This window comes from Nansenia antarctica (genome assembly GCF_963989245.1).
Source record: "Nansenia antarctica genome assembly, chromosome: 7".
In the NCBI taxonomy this organism is placed as follows: domain Eukaryota; kingdom Metazoa; phylum Chordata; class Actinopteri; order Argentiniformes; family Microstomatidae; genus Nansenia; species Nansenia antarctica.
The window spans coordinates 26,729,435-26,752,004 of record NC_137677.1 but is presented as its reverse complement, the minus strand read 5'-3'; the positions used below and the strand labels follow the sequence as shown (position 1 = coordinate 26,752,004).

Below are 22,570 nucleotides of genomic sequence, written 5' to 3'. Positions count from 1 at the left end.
CATTTTTTAAAGTTTAAAGATCCAAAAAGCCCGCGCTAGCAAAGAATTTGTAAACCAAACTCCACGTAACTCATCCACAGAACGCTCCGCCAATCACTGTGAGTAAACTGACTCTGAGAATGTCGTCACGTCACATTTTACGTAATACCCTATATGTTGGTTGAAGTGCAACATCTCAGCTTTCAGGGACAGTTGGATTGTTTTCGATAGCACAAACCGTTTAGAAATTACGGTAATTACAATGTCGGGTGCGGATTTGTGCCTGCGGCGGTACATTCGGCGCAGAAGGAAAGTAGATATACAATCTTTCTTATTCTGCTAGAATTGGGCTTTATGGTAATACCACAGTGGATTGAAGCATTGGAACAAACCCTCACTCATTGGAAATGTCTGTTTTTTGTAGTTGGACATACGATTTTCTTACAGGTGAGAGAGTAAGTAAAGACAGTATCTGACTGCATTGCCCACAGCAACCCAATATTCAATTAGAATGATGTTATGATTTGATATGAATTCAATGTACACCTCTTATTAAATTATAAATACTCTGGTTGTTATATTTGCCTTTTGGTTGACAGCAAAAGAGGGAGAGAGGAGGATAGAGAGGGAGAGAATGAGAGAGAGCAGGATGGTGTCGGCACACCAGAGAGACAGCAAGAACCAGGTGAGAAAGTGGACATGTAGGCCCAATCCCGATTCTCTTTTTTACCACTTCGGCTCGTTTTGGAGTCACTCGTTTTGGAGTCACTCGTTTTGGAGCCATAGCCGTAGTGGTTCCCCGGGGGAAATGGGACAACCCTTCATGGGACAACCCTAATACGTCAGCCGTAGTTTAATTAATGGGTTAATTCATAGTCAGGACAGCGCATGCGCCTTAGAGAGAGTTCATGATATACCACTAGGTGACTGACAGGTGTCGAGAGAACCGAAGTAAACTGGTTATACCTTTGTTGAACCCAGACTAAAGTGTCTTTTTATTCTATGTCCAAGTGACATTACACGTAGTATCGTAGAAAAGCATTGACGCTCGCGATTCATTCACAACTTGAATGAACTTGAACACTATCAATCGATCAAACAAGTCATAAAATAAAAAAGAACAATGCTTCATTATCAGGCCATGACAGAATAAGCTCTAACCTGTATGAAACCTGTGCTCCAGTGGTGTAGTCACTAGGAAAGGCCAAGGATTTCCGTATACCCACTTAAAAATGTGTGAGGATACGTAACGGCGTTTTGTGACAGAACATTCACTTTCATTCATAAAATTCACCCCGTCTGTGTTACGAAGCGCTTGACTTTTGGACCATTGGGACTGACTATAGCGTCATATACCATCAACGGGCGGAAACATGAAATATGTCAAAATGCAGCACTATCATGCGCAGATCAGCCTGTGGATAGATAACTTTAGATAGATAACTTTACATTAAATATGTCTACCATCATCCGCTGTCAAACACCACAATTTATTTTTAAATAAACATGATTGTACATCTCTGTAATCGCGCACCGATGTATTTATATATGAAGGCTGTGCTTGACGATTCCATTGGACTGACGCCGGGCAGAGGAACAGGGACTGTCGCCTTGTGACAAACGCGCAGATATGAGTGCTCACTGCTCCGGTGTCTAATGCAGCGGTTCCCAACCTTTTTGGACTCACGGCCCACTTTACAAATCTCTACAGTATTCGCGGCCCACCTAGTGCGCGAAGCGTGTAAAGAAAAGGTCTATAATGCATTGAAATGACATTAGTACATCAGACATTAGACATTAGACATCAGACATGGAAATATGTCAATGCGCGGCTGTCATGCACAAATCAGCTTGTAACGTTAGACACACAGCACATCGGCATAATAACGTTTTGTTGTTGTTGTGCTTGTTATAAAGAAAAGGTCTATAATGCATTTAAATGAATGATACAACCCATTAATAATATTACCTAATAACAACTGCTCGGATTAGATTGCGGGTTCCGCTACATGGAAATAGGTCAAAATGCGCATCATGTACATGTCAGACGAACGTTTGATAGATAACTTTACATATGTGTACCATCATCCGCTGTCAAACGCCACAGGTTATAATTGATTTATGATTGTACATCTCTGAAATGCTTGACTGTCATGCAGCGTTGCGTTCAGTGGCGTAGCGCAAAATCCCGGGGCCCCCCCGCAAGGTGGCGGCGGGGGCCCTTTCGCAACGGAGTAAAAAAAAAAAAAAAAAAAAGGGCGTTTTTTAGAGGCCGATGCGTTATTGACGTTGCGAAATTTCGCAATATGCACTCTACATTCTAAATGCTTGACTTAGCAAAAGGTACAAACAAGTGAGAGCAATAGCCTTTAACTAAAACCAAATGGTAGACTACACATCAGTAGAATGTATTATAAGTAGAATAGTACAAGCTTTATTTCTTTAAACAAAGTGTGGTGTGCACAGCAGTGTGATATCTGTAAACATATCTGTAGACTCTCCGCTAAGGGTTGCCAGATGGGATTGAGAATTTCCAACCTAACCAATCTAAAAACTTCTAAATCCACCAAAAACCAGCCCATCTGGCAACCCTGTCTCCGCTGCATCAGAGTCTACTTGTTGCGTAAAATTGGCCAGGGTTAGTCAAATCCTTTTGGATTTGGATTTGTCCGTTGGACATCTCGTATATTGGTATATTGTGGCATTTCTTTACTGTTTGCCATCTGGTCTAGGAATACCCAGGGAGACGCAGACCGCAGAAGTAGATTAGAATAGTAGAATAGAAAAAAGAAACAGCTATATATAGCCTAACCATGCTGAATTACAGTATGTACCTGTATGATGCACTGACAGCCTGTGACTGTGAACCTGGCCGGACCCTGCCCTTCTGCCTGAGTTTGAGTATGATGCTGCCCAAATAAATGTTATTGTTTAGTGCTGTACGCTTTCGTGGTATTATATTGTGTGAATTATCATCTGTATGTTGTTTTTCTTTCACTCGACTAACCGCCGAGATAATACTTGAGACATGTACTTCCGTAAACATACATTTTTTATTTGATTTTTTTACAATATCGGACCGACAGTCCCACATATAGCGGCTATAATGTCCGAATAGAGAATCTACCACCACCTAAAGAATGCTTATTGTACTTTGTATTGTATTTTCGCTTGCTCATTTTCCTTGTGTCTCGCTGCCTACGTGTGACGTCAAAGTCATGTTGCTATTGGATACGGCTAACTATGTATATATTTTTAAATATAGGCCTATATATTAAAATTAAGGTTGACACAATGAAGGGCCACTTATTTTCTTTATTTTATATATTTTTTAATTATACAAAAAAAAAAAAAAGGGATCCAATGTTAGGGGGCCCCCTAGTGGCTGGGGCCCCCCCGCGGTGCGTCGCTTGCGGGCCCGTCCGCTACGCCACTGGTTGCGTTACTGTAACGTTAGACACAGCACCGACATAAAAGCGATTTTTTTTTGGGTTACGCTTGTTATAAATAAAAGGTCTATAATGCATTGTAATGACATTAAACTAAGATAATACGATGGTTATCATATTTTTTCAAGTCTTTAATTACAAGTAATTCCAGAAAAAGTAAATGACATTTCAGGCTCGCTTCCGTATTACGAGAGCGAAAAGAACATTTCTGTAGATGTTTCGCAATGCATGCCGGAAGGGAGTCTCATGGCTCCGAATCGAACGAGGGTCAAGATTTTCTCCAAACGGAGCCATGGATAACCCTAACCTTAAACCTAACCCTAAATGAGTAATGAATTGGGACGCCACTACGGCTACACGTGAACGCGCAAAACGGAGATTAGGGGTGAAAACGGAGCCGGAGGGGTGAATTGGGATTCACCCGTAGTCAAGACCACTGTAAGTAGCCTTGAGAACCGATGGTTCTCGAGCCTAACGGCCCTTAGGGGGCAGGAGCCTATCTCCTGTTTCTGTTAATTTGGACATTTAGCAGACGCTTTTAATCCAAAGCGACTTACAATTACAAATTACAGGGACATTCCCCCTGGAGTAACTGAGGGCTAAGTGCCTTACTCAAGGGCACACTAGTAGTGGTGTGGTTTCAGGCGGGATTTGAACTCACAACCTTCTGATCACAAGTCCAACTCACTATCCACTAGACCACCACTACCCTGCGTGAGGCAGCTTGATGTACAAGTAAAGTCCATGCCACCCCCCCCCCGCCAAGGCAGCAAACACTGGTGTAGATGCATACTTTATGCATAAGTGAGTGTGGTGGTGCTTATGGGGTGTCGCTACGGGACGGGTGTCGCTCTGACTGGGAGGGCAAAATCACAGTATACCCACTAGAAAAAACTAGACTATACCACTGAAGACACATATAAACGAACTAACAGGCAACAAAGGAGAAAGACACATTAATAATGATAATAACAACAATGCACACATTCACACACACAATACACACTCAACATATGCTTATACACACACGCACGCACACACACACACACACACACACACACACACACACACACACACACACACACACACACACACACACACACACACACACACACACAATAAATGGCTTGTGTTGTCTTCAGTCTCAGCACTGTGTGGGTTTATTGATCCACCTGTTAGACTAGGTATTATTGTGTACGGCAGCACTTTTTGGGGGAAAAAGGAGTTGTAACATCTGACGCATCTGATATAATATAATTAAGCACTATCACACGAGAGGGAGTGTGTTATACTGAATATCAGTGTAACCGATGTGTTTATTTAATTTATATTTCTCCAAGATTCCTTTTTGCTTTTTACTAATGTTTTATTGTTGGTATTCATGTATGTATCGTTTCTGTGTATTATTTATTTTGGGAGCTTTTAATTTATTAAGTTGTGACCTTTGACACCTTTACTTTCATTTCCTATTCCGTTATGCTTCGCGGTAATTCTCTTCAGACGGCAATGAGCCATGATGAGGAGAGGTAAGCATTGACAGAGCTCCCGTGAGCTAGCATGTTAAAACTCGGTTAAAACAGGGTATAAACATAGGACAAAGTTACATGCCTGTTGTACAAGTTATCTATGCTTTTGGTTAGTATTATAATGTGCATTTCACAGCGAGGATGTTTTTTTTGTTGAACTTTACAACAATGTGCTAGTTCAGCTTAAGCTAGCCAGTTAGCCATGTGCGCACGAGTGGTCTCTCACACAATCGCTGCTGTTCATTTCTTCTTGAAGGTGTGTCGTGAGAGCCAGTGTATGCTGTGTGCAACAGGTATGTGTGCTCTTGGTCATTGTATGTTTAATTCCTTTTTATTTGTATGTAGCCTATGTGATGTTTCTGATTTTAGTCACATGTTCATTTTCTTGCTTGTGAAATATTGCCGCTGGGGGAGAGGGGTAGATTCTGTATTGTAACTACTGTGTGACCACAGCTTATTGTACTGTAACTACTGTGTGACCACATCTTATTGTACTGTAACTATTTTACAATAGTCATTTTTGTTTTATTGTTTGGGATAATTATAATTCTCTGGAGACGGCAATGAGCCATGATGAGGAGAGGTGTGTCGTGAGAGCCAGTGTATGCTGTGAATGCTCATTCTATTTCTGTGTGCAACAGGTGTGTGTATGCAACAGAATAAACCCCTCTACTGTCCGGCAAGAAGTTGTCCGTCTCAATTGTTAACACAACGCAGAGATCCAGTGTGTCAGCCTAGACCGGCTACATCTGATTCAGTATAACAGCACGACCTCGAGTGTGATATTGCTTTTATACAACAGTTCTACAGCGCGATTTATTAGTTAACAGTAATAAGCGACAACAGATTAACGATTTGTTTGTTTATTTAATCATAAAAATAAAATAAAAATAGTTCTGCAACTGAACTTCAAATGGACTGTTGCCTAGTAACCTGAACACAAACATGTAGTCTAATTAACGGTCATTTAGTAGAACATCTGTGCGGCGGAGTGATGTATATAGTTAAAAGTCCCAGTGCTGTTATACTGTATATCGTAACTCATGGAATGCCTCTTGTCCAATCAAATTACTTGGTCGGAACTAACTGTTGTATAAATCATAATACCAGTCAAAGACCCAGGAAATCATCGTGGACTTCAGGAGGAAAAAATCTGAGGTCCAGCCCCTGCTCGTCGATGGAGGGAGCGTGGAGAGAGTCTCAACCCTCCGATTCCTGGGGGTGCACATACAGGATGACCTGTCCTGGAAGATCAACACAGCAGCCATCATCAAGAAGGCACAACAGCGGCTCTTCTTCCTGAGAGTCCTCAGGAAAGACCACATCGGACAGGAGATGCTGGTGACCTTCTACCGCTGCGCAGTGGAGAGCATCCTCACCTACTGCATCTGCATCTGGTTCTCCAGCTGCACAGCCGCAGAGAGGAATGCGCTACAGAGAGTCGTGAGATCGGCCCAGAAGATCACCGGCGCCCCCCTCCCCTCTCTGGAAGAGCTGTACAACACACGCTGCCTCAGGAAGGCCTCCAAGATCTCCAGAGACCCATCCCACCCTGGGTACGAACACTTTGCTCGGCTGCCCTCGAACAGGCGGTTCAGGACCATGTTCGCAAGGACAAACAGACTGAAGCTCAGCTTCTACCCCAGGGCCATTCAGGCCCTGAACACAGCAAAGACCTAGGTTCTAGGCCCTGGACAATCTAGACAAATTGATGGCAGCTACTAGATTGAAATCAAGTGTAATACTGAAACACAACTGTGTACATTTCAAACCTGCAAACTGCGACACTTTAAATGAATGTGCAATAACACTGTGTGCAATATGATAACCCTAAGGTACATAAGGTTCAGAGAATAGGACATGTTAGAATAGGTATAGCATAGCATAGAGTACAGCACAGTGTTTTATTTGTATAGTATAGTATAGTGGATAGTGTACATAGCCTTTATTTTATGTAAACCAGCTCTTTTCCCTTTTTTTTTTTTTTTTTTTTTCCTAGCACCAGGGGAGCCCCCCCTCCCAAATTTCGTTGTTTGGTACCTGTACTATATCAATGACAATAAAGACCATTCATTCATTCATAATCATAAATAAAATGTTCATTTTTAATACTTTGTCGAGAATCCTTTGCAGGCAATGACTGCCTGAAGTCTGGAACACATGGACATCACCAAATGCTGGGTTTCCTCCTTTGTGATGCTTTGCCAGGCCTTTACTACAGCAGTCTTCAGTTGTTGTTTGTTTGTGGGTCTTTGTGCTTTTAGTTTTGTTTTCAGCAAGTGAAATGCATGCTTGATCGGGTTGAGATCAGGTGATTGACTCGGCCATTGCAGAATATTCCACTTATTTGCCTTAAAAAAAACTCCTGGGTTGCTTACACAGTATGTTTTGGGTCATTGTCCATCTGTATTTGAAGCACCATCCAATCAACTTTGCTGAATTTGTCTGAATCTGAGCAGACAGAATATCCCTAAACACTTCAGAATTCATCTGTCTGCTTCTGTCTTCTGTCACATCATCAGTAAACACTAGTGACCCAGTGCCATTGGAAGCCAGGCATGCCCATGTCATCACACTGCCTCCACGTGTTTTTTACAGATGATGTGGTATGCGTCGGATCATGAGCCGTTCCAAGCCTTCTCCATACTTTTTTCTTCCCATCATTCTGGTACAGGTTGACCTTAGTTCCATCGGTCCAAAGAATGCTGTTCCAGAACAGGGCTGGCTTTTTTAAAATGTTTTTTGTCAAAGTCTAATCTGGCCTTTCTATTCTTTAGGCTTATGCACCTTGTGGTGAACCCTCTGAGGGTATTTACTTGTGTGAAGTCTTTTTTTTATGGTACACTTGGATAATGATATGCCTACCTCCTCGAGACTGTTCTTCACTTGGCTGGATGTTGTGAAGGGGTTTTTCTTTACCATATAAAGGATCCTGAGATCATCCACCACTCTTGTCTTCCATGGACGTCCAGATCTTTTTGTGGTGCCGAGCTCACCAGTGCGTTCTTTTTTTCTCTGAATGTACCAAACAGTTAATTTGGCCACTCCTAATGTTCCCACTATCTCTCTGATGGATGTTTTGGTTGTTTTCACAGCCTAAGGAAGGCCTTTTTCACTTGCATTGAGAGCTCCATTGACTGCATGTTGTGCGTATACAGCAACAGCTTCCAAATGCAAATGCCACAGTTGGAATCAGCTCAGACCTTTTACCTGCTTAATTGATAAAGAAATAATGAAGGAATAGCCCACACTGGCCCATGAAACAGCTTTTGAGTCAATTGTCCAATTACTTTTGGTCCCTTGAAAAAGAGGGAGCTACATATTAAAGAGCTGTAATTCCTAAACCCTTCCTTCAATTTGGATGTGTGAATACCCTTACCCTAAAGCTGAGAGTCTGCACTTAAAGCCCATATTCATTATATAACTCTAACCTAAAGATGTTTTGGTAAACAGTTAAAATAACACAAATTCTGTGTGTGTCCAAATATATATGGACCTAACTGTACCTTTTCTAGAGGTCTTGTATGACTGAAACATCTAAATGAATCTACTGGGAGCAGTCTTCTGGCAGTGTGCGGACTCTACTTCTTTGTATTGTAGTATAGTTAGGCTACCTGCAAGAACTTCAATCCACTTTCAGCCCTGGCTATGATTTTTAAAAAGTAAAAAAAAAATAAAAAATAACAAGCACCGAAGCGAACTCAGTACGTTTAAATGCTTTGAAAAGATGCATAATGTTCATTGACAAGGCAACCCTAACCCTATAACAATAATATGATCCCCTGAAGGAATGAGTTATCAGGTCTTCAGAATGTCTCTAAAACAAGCAAATTACCATTGGGGGCTTCATAACTTGAGAAGAAAGCAACCAAATCAGCATATACGTGGTCAATAGAAATACTATTTAGTTTCAACACATGCAATTCTGGATTTTTTTTTATGTTGGAGAATTAAAATGCTTTTCATGGTCAAATATATTTATTACATTTCCATTTTTTCAATTGTGTTACAAAAAAGTGCAACCGCTAAATTTTGTAATAACCTGCACAATATGTAATACATTTATTACATAATAAGGCAAACATTATTACATTTTGCGTTCAGGCGATTTATTACATAATGTGCAGGTTATTACATAATGCGGTGTTATTACATATTGAAAGTGACTTTTTATTATATTTTGGGATTTTATTACATAATGTGCAGTTATTACATAATGAGGCTTAACAAGGACTTCTTCGAAATAAGACTGCCAAAGTTAAACTTTATTCATCTTTTAAATATGATAAATAGGAACCAAGAAACCACAAACAATATGCAAATTATATTAATAATTGTTAATGTTTATTTATTTTTACAAATAAGATATTGGAATAGTGTTGCTCCAGAAGGGTTTGTAAACCCCTCCTAAATTTCGTTGTTTGGTACCTGTACTGTAGCAATGACAATAAAGTCCATTCATTCATTCAAAAGTGTACGAAACTAGTTTCAAATATTTCAATGAATCTCAATACCACTCTACTCAGGAACACTTCAAGAATGCAGATCAGGTGAGATACTTTTGCAATACTAAAAAAGCCCCATTGTTGGTGTCTTTGGTGTAGTTCTACTAATTGACCAGTAAGCGTGTCTCTCAGACCAGGGAATGTTACTGGAAGTAGTTGATCTGGAATAAAGGTAAATCAGTAAAAGTGTATTTATCATATGCAGAGCATACAAATGTTTACCCTACAATGAAATGTGTGTAACAAGCAACGTTGCAGAGTAAATACAAGCATACAAAATATATTCTAAATACAGCAGCAATGATGGGAATGTGTGATGTGCAGATTGTCTCTAGTGTAGGTGAACAGCATGTAGTGCTGGGGGAAGTCTCACAGCTTGGAGGTAGAAGCTGTGTGTGTGTGTGTGTGTGTGTGTGTCTGTGTGTAGATAGGTAGAAGCTGTCTGTGTGTGTGTGTGTGTGTGTGTAGATAGGTAGAATCTGTCTGTGTGTGTGTGTGTGTGTGTGTGTCTGTGTGTGTAGATAGGTAGAAGCTGTCTGTGTGTGTGTGTATCTCTGTGTGTAGATAGGTACATTGTATATTTTTGGGCCACTACCCACACGTTTAGCTGCGTTGCTCATTCCACAAATGCATGATCCTTACAAGTTGTACCTTATTGTAAAGGTGACTAATCAGGCTTTCCAACGATATAAAATACAATACCAATTGGTATTATTAAAGGGGAGGAATAATCAACCAAAATAACGTTTTTTAAGTTTTTTTGAGGGGTTTATATGCACGTACGTAGACACAAAAATAATGTGGTCACAATGTGGTCACACACGCTCACATTTCTCTGTGTTAAAACATAAATCCCATGAATTTATGAGATTAAGAAACCCTTATTATTACTCATCCATCAAAGATCAACATTTGTCAAGTGAATAATAAATAATAAAAGTTCTTCTTTATTTTTGGTTCTGGTTGAGGTTACTCAGACATGTTGACCCTGTACACGCCAAGTTAGTTATTGTACAAGACACAATTTACTACAAATAAACTGATAAATCTGCCCCTATGTCTACTTTCTAGACTGGGGCAATGGAATTGTCGATGTCTCCACCATGATACATTCTCTGTGTCTCCACCATGATACCTTCTCTGTGTCTCCACCATGATACATTCTCTGTGTCTCCACCATGATACATTCTCTGTGTCTCCACCATGATACATTCTCTGTGTCTCCACCATGATACATTCTCTGTGTCTCCACCATGATAGATTCTCTGGTCTCCACCATGATACATTCTCTGTGTCTCCACCATGATACATTCTCTGTGTCTCCACCATGATACATTCTCTGTGTCTCCACCATGATACATTCTCTGTGTCTCCACCATGATACATTCTCTGTGTCTCCACCATGATACCTTCTCTGTGTCTCCACCATGATACCTTCTCTGTGTCTCCACCATGATACATTCTCTGTGTCTCCACCATGATACATTCTCTGTGTCTCCACCATGATACATTCTCTGTGTCTCCACCATGATACATTCTCTGTGTCTCCACCATGATACATTCTCTGTGTCTCCACCATGATACATTCTCTGTGTCTCCACCATGATACATTCTCTGTGTCTCCACCATGATACATTCTCTGTGTCTCCACCATGATACATTCTCTGTGTCTCCACCATGATACATTCTCTGTGTCTCCACCATGATACATTCTCTGTGTCTCCACCATGATAGATTCTCTGGTCTCCACCATGACACATTATCTGTGTCTCCACCATGATAGATTCTCTGGTGGGTCATCAGGTTGCTGACATCCCACACTGGGAGCAGGTATATGGCCTCTCTCCTGTGTGTATTCTCTCCTGTGTGTATTCTGTCCTGTGTGTATTCTGTCCTGTGTGTATTCTGTCCTGTGTGTATTCTCTCCTGTGTCTTTAGAGAGCCAGCGGTATTGAAACTCTTCGCTCACTGGGAGCAGGTGTATGGCCTATCTCCTGTAAGAATATAAACATATGCAGGATAAAAAATATGAGAGCAACAAGTAGTGTTTCTATAGGCTTAGCAGTGCCAGATGTAACTAACAACATCTCTGGGGTCTACAGAATAAAATGACTGAACACAGAGTTCAAGAGAAACTTATCAACTCCATAATGGAAGAGATCAAAGAGGCACTGTCAGATTAAGCAAGTATTGACTGTTACAGTAGTACACTATAAACACCATAGAGCGCTGACTAGGAGTTGTACAATGAATAATATTTTACAATAAGTGTCAAATTCATGACATGAATTTACCATCCAACTCACTGTATTTCTTCTCTACATCCTCTCCTTTTTCCTCTTCTTTCACCATCAAATCTTTCTCCTCCTCTTCTTTCACTATCACTTTTTTCTTCTCATCTTCCACACAAGGGGCAATGGAACTGTCGATGTCTGGATCATGATACTTTCTCCGGTGTGTCATCAGGTTGCTGGACGTAGTGAAACTCTTCCCACACAGGGAGCAGGTGTACGGCTTCTCTCCTGTGTGTATTCTCTCATGGACCTTCAGGTTGCTGGGCGTAGTGAAACTCTTCCCACAGTGGGAGCAGGTGCACGGCTTCTCTCCTGTGTGTATTCTCTCATGGAACTCCAGTTTGATGGAAGTAGTGAAACTCTTCCCACAGTGGGAGCAGGTGTAGGGCTTCTCTCCTGTGTGTATTCTCTGATGGTCCTTTAAGAGTCCTGACCGAGTGAAACTGTTCCCACATTGGGAGCAGATGTAGGGCTTCTCTACTGTGTGTATTCTCTCATGGTCCTTTAAGTTTCCTGACGTAGTGAAACCCTTCCCACAGAGGGAGCAAGTGTACGGCTTCTCTCCTGTGTGTATTCTCTCATGGACCTCCAGGTTGCTGGACGTAGTGAAACTCTTCCCACACAGGGAGCAGGTGTACGGCTTCTCTCCTGTGTGTATTCTTTCATGGACCTTCAGGTTGCTGGACGTAGTGAAACTCTTCCCACACAGGGAGCAGGTGTACGGCTTCTCTCCGGTGTGTATTCTTTCATGGACCTCCAGTTGAAGGGACGTAGTGAAACTCTTCCCACAGTGGGAGCAGGTGTACGGCTTCTCTCCTGTGTGTATTCTCTCATGGACCTTTAACGTTCCTGGGTCAGAGAAACTCTTCCCACACTTGGAGCAGATGTAGGGCCTCTCTCCTGTGTGTTTTCTCTCATGGACCTTCAAGAGTCGTGACACAGTGAAACCCTTCCCACAGTGGGAGCAGGTGTACGGCTTCTCTCCTGTGTGTATTCTCTGATGGACCGTTAAGTTACCTGACTGAGTGAAACCCTTCCCACAGTGGGAGCAGGTGTAGGGCTTCTCTCCTGTGTGTATTGTCTCATGGACCTTCAGGTTGATGGACGTATTGAAACTCTTCCCACACTGGGAGCAGTAGTATGGCCTCTCTCCTGTAAGATTAGGAACATATGCAGGATTATAACAAGATGAGAGCAACAAAGTGGTTCCATAGGCTTCACAATGCCATTTAACAACATCTCTGGGGTCTGCAGAATACAATGACTGAACACAGAGTTCAAGAGAGGCTTATCAATGCCACAATAGAAGGCAAGGCAAGTTGTATAGCACATTTCATACAACAGGTGCAATTCAAAGTGATTTACATACAGCTTTAAAAAATACATCAAGAGGAGAATAGTAATAGTAAGCAGATAAAAAATGTAAATGAATAAATAAAGAATATATATGTGACTGCTTCTGGTGTAATTGCAAACATCACGCAAACAGCAAAGGCTTCAAATTTCTTGTCAAAGTGTTTCCGAGCGATTTTTTTGTTGTTGTTACTAACACGCAACTTGAAGCTTTGAAGTACCCATTCATTATTTTTCCGAACAGTTTTACGTTAATTAAATAAAACTCTATCAGCAAAATAAGCTTGTTTCTCATGCTTTTTCCGACGCGCTTGGGGGGTGGGTTGAAATAACATGTATGCTTTCATTAGGGTGTGATTGGCTGTTGAGCTCACTCAAGGGGGAGGGACACAAGTGTTTCAATGTTTTCATTCTGTGAGTGAGAAGGCATGAGTTTGTCGATGAACACTGCTTAGCTCAATGAATTGTTCAGTAATGACTGAAGGCACAAAGAAAGTCCCCAAGACACGAACGTTTACTAGGACAACATACGGATTTCTCGGGATCTCCATACCGCAACACTTTCTGCTTTTGGGTGAGTAGCCTACACTAGTTTGTTTGTGTTGGGTTAGCCGCGTTAGCCATACTAGCATTAGCTAGTATGTTCTGTATCGTCGTATTGCCTAAGACTTTTGAAAACAATCGCATAGCACATTATGCTGTTCTTATACGTTGTGTTGTTGATACTGTGTACAGTTAGCTAACTGTTTATCTTTTGTTATTTGGGTTGGGCTAGTCGCGTTAGCGAGCTAGCATTAGCTAGTAAGTTATGTATTGTCGCGTAAGACTTTCTAACAATCGCATAGCACATTATGCTGTTCTTATAAGTTGTCTTGTTGATACTATGTACAGCTAGCTAACTATGTTTGATTTCTTCTTTTTTTTCTTTTTTTTTACTGTTCAGAACAACTTCATGCTGTGGTACTGTGCCTGGAGGACCATGCATGGCCTTGCCTTGATACTAGCCCTCCACCTCCTGATTGCCTGAGTTACCAGCACTTCAGGTAATTCATTGTCATGTATTACCTCTTTCATTTTATGAACATGGTATGGCGGCAATATTATTTCATTTACTGTGGGCAATAATTCAATGTATTGTTTTCCATCTGTTCCAGCTTTGACGGTAAGGAACCTGGCGTGGTAATGGCCATGGCCCACTCGGACTTGACATGACATGGCCAGACAGAAGTATCTTTTTGAGAAGATCAGAGAATTCTGGTCTGATAAGGCAAAAGACACCACATGCCCACCAGACTCCACAGCACCCCAAAAAACGTTATTACTTATCATTACTTACTTTACTTATTTACTTATTATTGTGATTATGTACCTTGCTGCAATGCTAATGTTGAAGAACCAAAGCCACTCAGACTTTTTTGTATCATTAAAAGAATAACAGTTACAACAACCATAAAGCCTCCATAATAATAAGCTGGCTAATTAGCTTAGGTAATACCTTGCTAGGTAATAATGTTAGCTATAGTTATCTGACCCAGTGACTAACACTGACAGATATTGACAGCTGTCAATCTAGAGGGGGAGTGGTTGTGGGTGGGGTTAACCAGCTATTGTTACCGCCCATTACCTGCCTGTGTGAAGGTGTGAAAAAGAACGAAATCTTTGAGTGGTAGCAACTTTCCAGTAAATCCAGTAGCCCATTCGGTGGTAACCCACCCCATCTGGCAACCCTGCACTAGACACACTTGCTCATACCTTGCTCATATTTTTGCCAGCTCCACTGCACAAAAATATGAAAATGAATCCGGTTGTAACATTATCATGTTATCCTATATATGTTATCATGTTATCATATCTATTATATATCATAAATCTAGATATACTTGCAGTATACAGAGTAGACCTGTATCCTACAAATAGACATAGATTTAGATTTAGTAATCTAAAAAGGAATTAGACCCCTATACTTTATTTTATTAATTTTTGTTTCTATATTTTACTACTCGATCTTTTCTATGGCAGATCGCATGCTGAAAGTCAGAAAGGAGAAAGGCTGTTAAGAGGCGTCAAAACGTAAAGTTGAAGTGAAATATCGATGGGATCTAACGCTGGCGGGCAGTGCTCCTCAGGTTTTGATGTGAGTAAAAACATTTCATTGTTGGTCGCTGTTTTCCGAGAGTCTGAGGCTGGACAGTACAGTACAGGACAGGATAGTACAAAATGCGCGCATCGCTCTAATGCAAGTGTCGGTATTAGCGGCATGCATTTTTATATTCTGCAATATTGTTGTTAGTCTAATTTAAGTATTCAGAGGGTTTAGAGAACGAATGGCATATAGACAGTTTTTATGAATGGAACCGTGTACTCCATCACCTCGCATCTCAAAGGTGCATGGTGGTGAATGCGCTGAGCCCGTTCCCAATGCTTTAGCCAAAACAGACCAGAGTAGCTATTACCATGGATGAATTAAATTCCATTTAATTTTTATTTTACTTTTTGTGTATTTGGTCGTTTGATTTCGGGTAGGCTATAGCTAGACCACTGGTAAACATTGCAATTGGAAATGGCTGGACAGCTATACATGCGCGCACCGCTCTAATGCATGCTCACATTTATGGATGTCAGCAGCACACATCGAATAATCGATTATTCGTTCATAGCACCCACGATTATTCGAATATGAAAAAAAGTAGTTATGCACATCCCTACTTCTGACGCTGGCTTTCTCTGTGTACCACATGTACAAAAGAAAATATTTGGTGAGGCTGCATTCCCATTTTATGCACCTAGATTGTGGAATGCACTGCCAGTTTACATTTGGGATGCAAATATGTTCAAGTCAAGACTAAAAACCCATATTTTCAATATTGCCTTTAAATGACTAAATAATTAAATTATGATTATATAACGCTTGCCCAGAGCAAGTAAAAAATTCACTGGGTTTGTTTGTGCGAGCCCAGCGACGCTGCTGGATCCTGGATATTTTTACCTGTGTGCAGGAAGAACAACAGACGGCGCAGGCGCCAGACCAGACGACCGTGGAGTGAAGATATTATCAAAGCGTACACAATGCGACGGGTGATCGAAAGGCACGTACGCTTTAATAATGTTATAATAAATGTTTGATGCCTACACCGCTGAATATCTGCCAGCCCCTTTGATCTACTCATTAATCTGACCTGGCCTTCGCCAAATACATAACATGAACTCACCATCCTCATCATCCTTCTCCTCTTCTATCATCACATCCCTCTCCTCTACTTCCTCTTATTTCACCATCACACCTTTCTTCTCTTCTCCTTCCTCCTTCTCCTCTTTAATTGCCACATTGAGTTTGAGTGTTTTCCTGCAGTCTTCCAGCTTCACTGCCACCATCCATCGGCCGTGTGTGCTTTCCAGGGCTGGAGAACCACAGCCAGAACCAGGGGACTGTGTGGACCTGAGTTTGGACATGGTAGCTGGGCTGTGAGGTGAATCTGTGCAGTGGAAACAAAGGAAGCATTTACAGTGAATAGTATATTTCTCAAAATCAAACAAACAAAAAACAACACCTAACCAGACACTTAACATAAAAGGGTTAACTCTCTACTCCCTCCACCTGTCATTCTTACCAGCCTGGGAGTAACTCTACCAACAGGGAGGACATGAACACACTCACTGTTACTAGGATAAAACACACACATCAAGTAATAGTAAAATACATAAATATAATATATATGTATAAATATAGGCATATATGGATTTTTTTTCTGATTCAGTTACATGTGTCAAGACAATGAAGGCTTGTTGCTTTATCCAGTCTGTGACTAAAAACGTAGTCAGTCACAATCTCGCGACTCTCAGGCAGAAGAAAATGTTTGAGAAAGTCAGACAGATTTGATCCCACCAACGAACAACCACCAATACCACACACACACACACACACACACACACACACACACACACACACACACACACACACACACAGATTTGCCTTTATCCATGCTTTGTTCGTGGCTCTTAAATGAGCCGTTGTCATTATTGTCAGTATTATGTTATTCTCAAAACGTGAGATCTGATAGTACAAGTTGATGACGCAGCTTCTGGGCGGGAAAGCAGCACTTTGTTATCAGCCCCACCAGAGAGCCATACAGACAGATCCACGGTTCATCTCTTCAGATCAAACCTCAGCACATATTGGTCTAACTTAGAGCATTCATAGACATTTCAGGTGAATGAAACAGCTGCCTACTTTAAAGATACGGGTAATGTTTCCTTACCTGTTTGTTGTTGAAGTTGTTATGATCGATAGTGATGTGTCCTTCCGTGTCGACGCTTCGTAGCGTGTGTCGAGTAACCGAGGCAGATATTTCCTATAGTATCCATCTGCGCGCAACAAATCCAACACCCGGAAATGTGTTGGGCCACGTCATCGTAAGCGCGTCGGTAAAAGAAACCGCGAGAATCCGCGAGATTTTGAAGGATCTGATAGGACTACCAATCTCCGTTCGCTACAATACAGACGACGAAGAAGAAGAATTACAAGTACAATGGCAAATGCAGCTCAGGTGAGAATTTCGAAATATTATTAATGAACATGTTATAGTTTTCATATATGTATTTATTATTTAGGTTGTTGCATGTGTTACGCATTTGGCTGTAGTTTTGTTCATCTAATTGGGTAATTCTATGTGGTTTAGCGTTATCAGATATGAGATTAGATTCAACTTTATTGTCATTGCTGAGTACAAGTACCAACAACAAAATGCAGTTATGCATATAACCAGAAGTGCAAATAGTGACAAAACAAAGATAAACATGTACAGCCGGCAGGGCTAAAAAAACGCCGCGCTCAGGTGGGGGGAAGGGAATGACTTTCACGTGGTAATTATTACAACTAACACTAAGTTAAAGATGAACTATATGCTATTTTCGAACTTTGGTAGTGTGTTCACTGTTGTATGTAGGTTGCACATATAATATTTTGAGCTCAGGTCACATATTTTCAAGCAAGATGAATTAAAGGAATGAAATATTCAATTTAAAGGAAATGAAAGTTATTTGGAGTCACATTCGATACATTCACCTAATTATATTTTATTCTTCCATAGACCAACATGATGTTTCCAGATGGACAATATCCTGCGCTTAAGAGATTGGACTTGGACACATTCCAGTGTCCATGTTGTCACAAGGCAGGGAAGTACCCTGCTCTTCTATCTCATATGCAGTTCCACCATAGTTCTGCTGTGAAATATGGAGGTAAGTCCACCTATATATTATCATGTCATCATTTGAATTTTAAATGGTGTTAATGTGTTATTTCTGTGCCCCAGCACATCCTTGGTGTAAATTAGTTTTAGATCAGACATTGTGGGCTCATTTGATGTTTGTGTGAGCTTTCACATTCCACATTAGATTTATATTACGGTTCTGACCTGTTAGCAACGCTGAATTAATTACCTAATGTGGGTTTAATTATTAATTCAAATGCAAAAGTTCAAGTTATAGGCATGGACCCTATGTTATCGAATTTTTATTTAATAAAAGTTTGGGCATTTAGCAGACGCCTGTTTCCAAAGCGACTTTTAATCAATACATTTGACTAAGCAAGTGAATCATCAATTCACCAGTCGTAGCAGGAAGAGTAATCTACCTCAGACCAGGGGTCTATTATTGTTAGTGACATGATTATGTATTGTTCTCACAAACACCTTTTTTCAAATTATGTATTTACAAAAATACAACTTATTGGTATGTTTCTAGTAGGCCTATCTTCTAAATCACTTTCTTTATTTCTTTTAGGATATGCTTTTTATAAATGCCACTGTGACTGTGTGACCAACAGCCATTATCACTGTGGCTTTTGCCCCCGAGTCATTATGCGTAAGGAGTATTTTCTTAATCACTTAAAAAAGTGTTGCACTCAACTCCCAGCTGCTGTGGGGACGACGGCTCCAGCAACTACGTCTCAGACAGCCCCCCAGATATCGAGGTCAAGGTACCAATCAACAACATGTTGTTTTTGTAACTTAGTACTCAACAAGAAGAACGTCAAGAAGCACATCGAAAGGTACCACTCATCAAATCCATTAGACATTACAGCAAATCACCATCTACAATCATTCTGCATAGATAACAAAAAGGGAATGTTTGCTGTTTCCAAGACCTTTAGGGGTCCTGTGCACTGGATTCATGTCCAAAAATGTTCCTGGGGTAATAACCAGGTAACCTGTGAATTAGAGACATGCAGCAAGGCATATGACTATGCACGTCGAAGTAGCCTATCGGGTTTTGACTGCAACCATGTTCGGTCCTTGGTGTACTGTCCTGTGAACACCAAGTCAGCCATTGATCTTGATGAAGGGATTCTCTCAGAAATGGTCCTGAACAAATGGTTTAGCAAGGACACAGAGAGTGTGTGTCTGAGAAGGAAGCTGGCTGCTGGTGAAGAAGCTGCACCACTCAGTGTTGAGGTGAACCCTGGCCAAGAACAGGGACGCATTTTCTTTTCAGTGTTGGAACCACACATCTCCTCCTATTCAAGATTGGGGAGGGTCATGGTCCACTATGAACATTCCATAAACACCTGGCATTGCCCATGTTCAAAACCCAGAACATCCTGCCCACACAAATCTATAGCCAAGTGGCACGTGCACCAAACAAGGCCTACCCTTTTCACCAAAAAGTATTTCGAACAAATTCCATGACAGTTTGCAACCACTGATGAATGTGAGTTTCTTAAATTAATTATTAATCACTTCTTTATAACATTTTGTCTCAACAGTGAGAAGCAGCTGTCTCACCATTATATGGTCGAAAATGTGAGAAGAAAAGGAAGCTGAAAGACCATAGAGACAATGTTGAAAGAGCACTTGTGCTAAAGTGCAATCAGCAATGATGTCTTGATTGAAGCGCATTGAGTCGTATCTTGTGAGATGCGCTATACAAATAAAGCTTGAATTGATTTGATCCCTTGTACACTTTTTTTGGGCATTTGTGTTGCAACACACCTGTACATTCTGCACTCTACCCTGTTAGGCCCTTATTTTACTCTAGACAGAAGGGTTGTAACACTTGTTATTAATTCCATTTGGTATACCTCATAAACTTTCTTGCATTTCTGGTGTTTGCATTTTACATATTCTAAATATATGCTATCTACATGTCGCACTGGATGGGGTTATTGCTGTTGACTCATCAGAAAGTAAAGACTAATTCACAGAGTGTATGAAGATTCCAGTAAGGGTTTTGTGAAGGAGCCCTAGTGCTGTTGACATCAGAAATAGAATGTTTTATTTAGCTCATCAGTGTGCACTCAGCACCATGGACACCTCCAGCCCAGCACCTTGCACCACGGTTCCTGCCCTGCTCCATGGATTACAACGATGATCGCCTGACCCTTGCCTGACTCCACCAAGTCCTTTGCCTGACCCCTCAAACCTGTTTGACCTAATAAAGTCCCACACCTGGGGTCATTGACATTCTTTTATTTATATACAGTTAGGTCTGGAAGTATTTGGACAGTGACACAATTTCCATAATTTTGTCTCTGTATGCCACCACAAAGGATTTGAAATGAAACAATCCAGATGTAATTGAAGTGCATTTTACAGCCTAAGGATGGCCTGTTTCAGTTGCATTGAGAGCTCTGTTGACTGCATGTTGTGCGTATACAGCAACAACCTCCAAATGCAAATGCCACACTTGGAATCAACTCAGACCTTTTACCTGCTTAATTGATAAAGAAATAATGAAGGAATAAATAGCCCACACTGGCCCATGAAACAGCTTTTGAGTCAATTGTCTAATTACTTTTGGTTATTATACATAAGAGCTATAATTCATAAACCCTTCCTTCAATTTGGATGTGAATACCCTTAACCTAAAGCTGAGAGTCTGCACTTTAAGCCCAGTAAATTCTGTTGGAAATCTCATATAAGATACGCTAGATCCAAAGTATCAAGGAGTATTGCAGTATTGTGCAGGGCAAAACATATTCTGGAACAGAGGATGTTGTATACTCTATATTGTTGTCTTGTCTTACCCTATTTGAGTTACTGTGTGGAGATATGGGGAAATGAATATAAAAGCACTTTAAACCCATTGATTACACTACAGAAAAAAGCTATGAGGATTTTGATTGATTGATTGAAAACTTTATTAGAAGATTTGCAGAAGTAGGTACATGAAAGTACATATTACATACAAGGTCAACTAACAGGATAAAAACCCAAGAAAGCCACTGGCTTATTTCAATTGGGGTCCTTGATTCTCAATTCATCGTTACATGTAAGACCGACAAAACAAACTAGTACTATCTACAAGATAATACAGACAAATAACTATTACTATCTACAAGATAAAAATACATCCATCATGGGAAGAACAATACAACAAAACATCAGGTATGTACAGCGGGTAGGGCAGGTGGGGACATACACCACAGGTGGGGGCGGGGGACAAAACACAAAGTATGTACAGTGGGTAGTTCGGGTCTTTTAATCTGATTTTTGATTTAGAGGGTCCAGTTACGGATTGCAGCCTCCTGTAAATGTTTTTTGAGAGTGGTTTTGAAGGTGGGCAGTGTTTTGCACTCCTTTAAGATTATAGGAAGGGCGTTCCACATTTTTACTGCAGTACAGATTGTACATGAGGTCGGATATCGTGATCACATTAATAACTTGTTCCTAATGTCAAAAATATGAAGAAAATATGAAGGAAAGCAGAAATATTGCTCTATTGCTCTATTTAAAAAAAGGTTTAAATTATTTTTAATGAAAAAGTATTAGAACGGATGATACTGAAATATATGTATTAATTAATTGGATTATATAATGTAAGCATAATTGTTAAGTATAAACAGGGGTAGGACAGGCTTCTTCCTACTCCTTTTCGAACAATTGATAGGACTGTACTCTACATATTAGTTTTTTTCCGTAGTTTTCACCGTAGTAAGGCCGTAGTAAGGCGATTCATGGTTTACTCCTAGTGTATCCATCTGCGCTGCACGCATCAAATCCATCACCCGGAAATGTGATGTACCATACGTCATCATACCGCGCCTGCATATTTGCATAACACATTTCCGGGTGTTGGATTTGTTGCGCGCAGATGGACCCTACTCGATATTTGTGATGCGCGTATCGAGGCACGTGTTGATGACGTATATGGTAAGAGGCATGTGTTGATGACGTATATGGTAAGAGGCATGTGTTGATGACGTATATGGTAAGAGGCGAAGTGTCCACGTGACCGATTCGGGAAGTGGCTCGGATTTGGCGCGAGACTCGAAACAGAAAAGGGACAGGCAAACGCAGGTGAAATCATCAAAAAAGAAAAAAATTGAAACCGCCTGAAGCCCAGCACTGTGGAGAAGTTGTTATTTTTAAATAAAAATGAATAAATGTTGTTGTTCCTAGTAACACAATCACATTTATTCAATTCAATGCTTCACATATGAAGTTAGATATTGGACTTTAATCGTG

General features: G+C 40.7%; 1 long non-coding RNA gene across 1 annotated transcript; it reads left to right on the top strand.

Moving 5' to 3' along the window:
• Positions 1–17,611: 17,611 nt before the first annotated feature.
• On the top strand, positions 17,612–19,537 carry LOC308161737. Its single transcript, XR_013937554.1, has 3 exons — positions 17,612–17,650; positions 18,194–18,344; positions 18,888–19,537. It is a non-coding gene; the product is annotated as an uncharacterized lncRNA (long non-coding RNA).
• The last annotated feature ends 3,033 nt before the right edge of the window (positions 19,538–22,570 follow it).